Source organism: Natator depressus, chromosome 3 (genome assembly GCF_965152275.1).
Source record: "Natator depressus isolate rNatDep1 chromosome 3, rNatDep2.hap1, whole genome shotgun sequence".
Lineage (NCBI taxonomy): Eukaryota > Metazoa > Chordata > Testudines > Cheloniidae > Natator > Natator depressus.
In genome coordinates, this window is record NC_134236.1 from 72932812 (window position 1) to 72939015 (window position 6204).

The 6204-nt window shown below is 41.7% G+C and overlaps 1 long non-coding RNA gene across 1 annotated transcript in view; it reads left to right on the top strand.

Annotated features, from left to right (window-relative positions):
- The window catches only part of LOC141983912 (uncharacterized), a 40216-nt gene extending 35055 nt beyond the window's left edge, over positions 1–5161 (top strand). The window contains exon 4 of the long non-coding RNA XR_012638572.1: positions 5119–5161. This is a non-coding gene — a long non-coding RNA (uncharacterized LOC141983912). The remainder of the gene's footprint in view (positions 1–5118) is intronic.
- Positions 5162–6204: the final 1043 nt, after the last annotated feature.

Sequence of the window (6204 nt, forward strand, 5' to 3'; positions counted from 1 at the left end):
TAAAAAAAATACAAAATGGATGCCTGCCTTTGGTGGCATAGCTTTCTAACGGGCATTGAGTGTAAGTAGAACCAGGTGTATAGGCTCAGCTGGCAGTAGTTACCTGCCTATCCAAGTCACAAAACTATCAACTTTGCAAACATCCACTCAGGAAAAACCTGAATCTTTCAAATCAGGGCTGAGATTTGCAAATGGTCAAGCTAGCTTAGTGCCTGCTTACTCACATTATGCTTGATTTTAGCCAGCACTGTCATTCTTTCACATTCATAAGCAATAAGAAAAAAAAACTTAAAAATTCTAAATGTCAAAAATAATATGCACCATTGAGCTGAGAGTTTGCCATTCTGGAGAAACAAGAACTGTCTGATTAATGAATATTCTGTGTCAGTGAAGCGGTACAGACCTTCACATGGCCTATGATTCTAATGGAGGGGAAGAGCTATTTGTTGTTGGGTCAAACCATTCACTGCCCATGAATAGAAACGATTTTGGTACAATGAAAGAACAAGCATACAAACTCAAACAATAGTTGCTGGATCTTTAAAAAACCCACACATAATTTTCTTTTCCTTTATAGATTCTTATGCATTAAAGTAACAATAATGTTATTAAACTGGTGCATTTAGAATAAATGTAAGAAAATGAGATCATCATATCCAATCTGGCAGGTAGTTGTCCTGAGAACAGCTAGTGCTTCTTTCATTGATCCATAAGATGCTGTACCATGCCTCCAATTTTTCCTCATTTTAGTAAAAGCATAAGATCATTGTCTACGTTTACAGCAGCCTTCATTGTTTCGGAATGTTCTCCCATGCTTTGTAATTGAGAACACAGACTGAAAAATATTTTAAGTGCACCATTTGGGGTGTTTTGTATGGGATGTACTTAACATGGGGATATATATATCTCCTTGTTTCTGTGCTCATTTAGTGCAATTGATCAAATATAGGGTCTATGATTAAATGAGCTGCTTTTCCTTGGCTATCACTGCTGTTACTGAGTCAGTTAAAGCCTAAACTAGGCCAGAATTGCTACATAATAAGGGTAATGAAATGCAACAATCTTGTCTATTTACTCTGTTGAGTGAGCCAACTGATTTACTATCTACTGGCTGAATTGAATGTAAAGACATAGGGTGCCAAAGTTTCTTTCCCTATAGTGTACAAAGAAATATCATTTTCAGTAGGCAGGAAAACACACTGGAGAGGGAATGCAGTTTACACCGTAGGTATTAGACTACCTTACCAAAGAATAATTAAATTGAAACAATCAACTTCTTAACAGAAGAAAAAGAACATTGCGTGTTCTATGGGGCAAAGAGGTATTTTTGGCATCTAACTGCAACGGTTATGCAAACTCAATATATAAAATAAGTGCTGGTTGAGGAGGTCGTGCCAGCAATATTGTTTTAGAATAATAGTCCAATAATTCATTATTTTTATTATTATTTTTGCAAGGTTCTTTGGTAAAATACCAAAGAATGGAATAGAGCAGAACAACAGGGACCCAGTTGCGCTTTGGCTCCCACTCCTCCTTCAACCAATACCACAAGACTTTTGAATGTGCGCGCGCGCACACACACACACACACACACACACACACACACACACACACACACACACGACTACAGGGGTTTCCTGTGATATTACTTCATTAGATATGGTGCATCTGATGCAAACGTGCAATGGTGCCATGACACTTGTGTTTGGTAAGTCTCACTGGGAATTCAGAAGTGGCATATAAAAATCGTATAATATGCTGGGTAAAGTTTACAAAGGAACGACTGTGGATCACTGATATTGGGCATGGAATTGCCTCCAGCATCCAGCAGGAGAATGGCCAAGTATTACTCGAAATGAGAAAGGCCTTTCTCCTCATTATGTATTTAATCTTATCTGAGGGATGCAGTGTATCATATGAAAGATTTAAATGGCTCTCAATAGGGGAGATAAACCATGAACAGGAATTAAAAGGGGGAAAAAAACAGTGACTGGTACAACTACATAGGAGTATAATGTAAACAAGAATAAGCATTTTAGCTTGGCATTAAGCACACAAAATAGGTTCCAACTCATGGTAATTTGCCCACATTGTTCCAGAAATTCATCAGATACCATCCCTACTGTAGGATAAACTGAGCCATTTGTAAACTAACCTTTGAATATATAAAGGAGGAATACATAAAAGGTTATATTTCTTCCATGGAGGAAATATATGCCAAATGTTAAAGCTCTTCCTCATCTGGAATGTGAGAGTGTAAAGATGCAGCAAAGTTCTGTTTAGCACTGCGTTCATGCTGCTCATGTGCATTACAGACAAGAAAAGGTTTTCTATGCCTACTTAATGGGAAACAGTTGATGTTGCCATTTGAACTGATTAAGATATATTTTTAATGGTCTTTGAGCTTTTGCGAGAGCACCCGTAAAGCCAGAGTGACATGATACTGTACTTCTGTAATTCAAATTGTTGCCATTGAGGCAAGAAAAAAAAAAGTTCTGTGGTGCAATTTTCCTTTTTTTCTTTTTCTTTGGGGTGAGTTAAGCAGATTTACTCTTTAACGGTAGAGCTTCAGTGCATGATTATGACATCAAAGTGTGACAGACAGTGATTATATACTGCAGGGGGAAAAGGCGGATAAAAACAGACATTTAATTCCCTTAGCTTAAAGGGACATTATCCCTGGCTAGAAAAAAAAAGTGATAACATTCCAGCTTATTTTTTTTTAAATGAAGCCGGGATTTATTCAGCCCACCGCCCCCGTTTGAGAGTTTTTCTTTTTGAATTGTAGCTGAAATTCTCTTTCTCTTCTCAACTATATTTTTAATTAGTCCCCTGAATCTTTTTTACTGACTTTGACACCCCTTGATGCCAGCACTGGCTGTTTCCCATTCTCCAGAGCCCAGCCATAACCTGTCTCAAGTCATGACCTTTTCACATGTTGTTTTACAGAAACCACTGGGGACTAAGGGTAACATTTTCAAAAAAGCGTAAATGCCTCAGTAATCTAAGCTCCACTGGGTCTGATTTTTAGAGGTATTTAGGTGCCTAGTTCCCACTGAAATCAATAGGACAGATGTGGGCAAACTATGGCCCGTGGGCCACATACAGCCCGTGGGACCATCCTGCCCAGCCCTTGAGCTCCCGGCCAGGGAGGCTCACCCCCAACCCATTCCACACTGTGTTCCCCCCCCCCGCCCCGCAGTCACACCACCGCGTAGGCAGCGCTCTGGGCGGCGTGGTTGGCTCCGGCCTGGTGGCGCAGCTGACAGACATGCTGCTCTGAGGTGGTAAGGGGGCCAGAGAGCAGTCAGGGGACAGGGAGCAGGGGGCAGTTGGATGGGGCGGAGGTTCTGTGGGGGTGGGGGCGGTCAAGAGACGAGGAACAGGGGGGTTGGATAGGCTTGGGAGTCCCAGGGGGAGGAGGAGGCTGTCAGGGGTTGGGGGTGTGGATAGGGGTTGGAGCAGTCAGAAGACAGGGAGCAGGGGAGGTTGGATAGGTGGTGGGGTCCTTTGGGGGTAGTTAGGGGCGGGGATCCCAGGAGGGGACAAGCAGCAGGGAGGTTGGATAGGGAGTGGGGTCCTGGGAGGGGTGGTCGGGGGACAAGGAGTGGGGGGGTTGGGTGGGTGGAGGGTTCTGAGGGGGGCAGTCAGGTGGTGAGAAGTGGGAGGGGGTGGATAGAAGGTGGGGGCCAGACTGTTTGGGGAGGCACACTACACAGGTTGAAGGGTGAGTTCTAGGACCATTTAACACTAGAATTTTCTAATGTAGAGCAATTCCAGAAACATCTGTGGTACATGCTTTCTGCTGATGCCATGTGAACATCCAGTGGGGTGGGGTAGTGGTCCTGATTTAACACCCGATGAAGAGCTTACTTTAACACTGACTTCAGAGTGCCCCAATATTGCTTTATTTCTGATTGAAAGGGAGGAGGCACTGTAAATAATGTAATTATAAGAGCACAAGAGCCAGGCTATGATGGAGGATAAGCCTTAAAATATACTGAGTTAAGGGACCAAAGATAAAAAGGCTACTTTGAATCTGGCCGTCATCTGACACACTGAAAAACAGGTGCAGGCTGAACAAGCTAGACCTGAACATCGTGGACTATGACCTTCCCTTGGATGTCACATGGTTCTTCCATAGAATATACCTGGGGCTCCATGTATGTGTCTGGGGGAAGAATTTGGTCCTGTAGGCATAGATGCCTATAAGACTTCTGAAGACAAGTGTCAGAGCATTGATCTGATTCTATCCCCAAATTCTCTTCTGCAATCATTATGTATTTAGGGAAGGATTTTCGCTAATGATTTTACAGTCATGTAAGCATGTGAGTATCTTTTTCTAAGACATTCAAGACAGGAATAAATTTAGCAAGGGGCACTGAGGGGGCACGACAAAGGTAGTGAGGTCCTGCATACTAGTGCTGAGAGCACTGAATGCAGTAGATAAATGCATATGGAGGGCACTCTCCTAAAGGTAAAAATATTCTGATTTATTTTAGCGTAGCTCTGTTTAGTAAAAGTTCAGATTTCTTCGGGCACAGAAATCAAACACTGCAGGTTGTGTTATGTTTTTAAGCTGTCACATTTTTTCATTCTTGATTTTGTCCATTTTACCATTTCCTGTTCTATCTTCTAAAAATGTTAAGAATTTTGGCAGTCTTGGAGCAATTCCAGTTTTAAGAAGACAAAACAGGAAGTCCTCTCAGATGCTCCCATTTGATCCATCTTTGTGCTGGGAGCACAATGCCTGTAAAATCCACCTGCTGGAAGTCCGGTGGTTTATGCAAAGGGATGTCATGGTAATTTGGAAACTGTTGAATGCAGAGTGAAGGCTTTTCCTGCCCCCAACTCACCACACCAGTTTGCCTAGTTCATTACATGCCACATTTTTTGATTGATGTGCTCTCTTCAGTCATGGGTAATTTTAACTCATATATTAAGTAGCTGTTGCTTCCATTCCATTATATTTCCTTGTATGAGGCAAATCGGAGCTCAGGCTTGGCCTGATTGGGCTGACTTAAAAGCCAGAGTAAGCCTTTGTTTAGCTTGAGTAGGCGGCAAGCCAGTATTTCAAACCTAGCTAATTTATGCAATCTCTGCTTTTCTTAATTTTAGGGATCCCTGTGGTACAGAGATTTTTATGGCTACAACCTAGCTTTTTATGAGCCCCGAGGAGGTAAGAAAAGTTGCTAAAGGCTTTCTAAATACCTATTCATTCTTTTGAAATAGAGGAGATTTAAATGGATTAACAGCTGCCTAAACAATATAACCAACTATTGCCTTACTTTCTATTCAATAGGAGATGCAGGTGAAATTCACCGAGATTGTGATCAACTAGCTCAAAGTCTTCCTCACTACTTAAAGTCTTATATTGAGGTTATGTGGGGAAGAGATGACAGGTGTCTGTACACCTACCGCATGCTGTGGGAAGGGCGTTCTTGCCAGTCCTATATAAGCCCTATGGAAGGCAGCCAGCACCAGGCTGAAGTGAAGAGTTTTAATATCTATATTTATTAGTAGCAACAACTATCACAACTGGCCCAAGAATTGGAGGAGTGGGTATAGAAGGGTGGAGCTGAAATTCTGTTCTTTTCTCTCTGGATTTTACCTCAAGCCATCCACAGAAAGCCTGGTGATCCAGGCACAGCCCAATACTCTAACTTTTCACAAGTATTTCACAAGTATTTCACAAGTATTCCAACATACTTGCATTTCATCAAAGTCTATTTGGGGTAAAATGTGTTCCCAGTTACACCAGTAAATCCAGAGAAACTCTGCCAATTTGAGTGATGTAACTCAGTTTTACACGTGTGCAGCTGAGAGCAATTGCTTTTTTAGGTCTTTTATATTGCCTTCCTAGGATTTTTTTGTAGAGCTGAATGACGTGTAAAGTTATGGATAAGGCAGGTTGGCTGCATTCTGTACTTTTCCTCTGAATACAAAAATAACAATTCATTAGCCTCTGATTGGTTCTTGCTTGATCATGTATTCAAGTGCACGTTTCAAATGTAATCATGTGGATTCTATTTTTTTACTGCAGTGGAAAGGCCAGTGTATTGCTCACTAATAATAAACAGAAGATCTGAATCCAAACAGGACCCTGGATTCAAGCACCGTCATTTTGAGAGGGAGGGGGAAAAGTGTTTCAAAATTCAGATCTGCATTTGAATTTTGCAGCTCAGTCTGCTTTCAAATGATAAT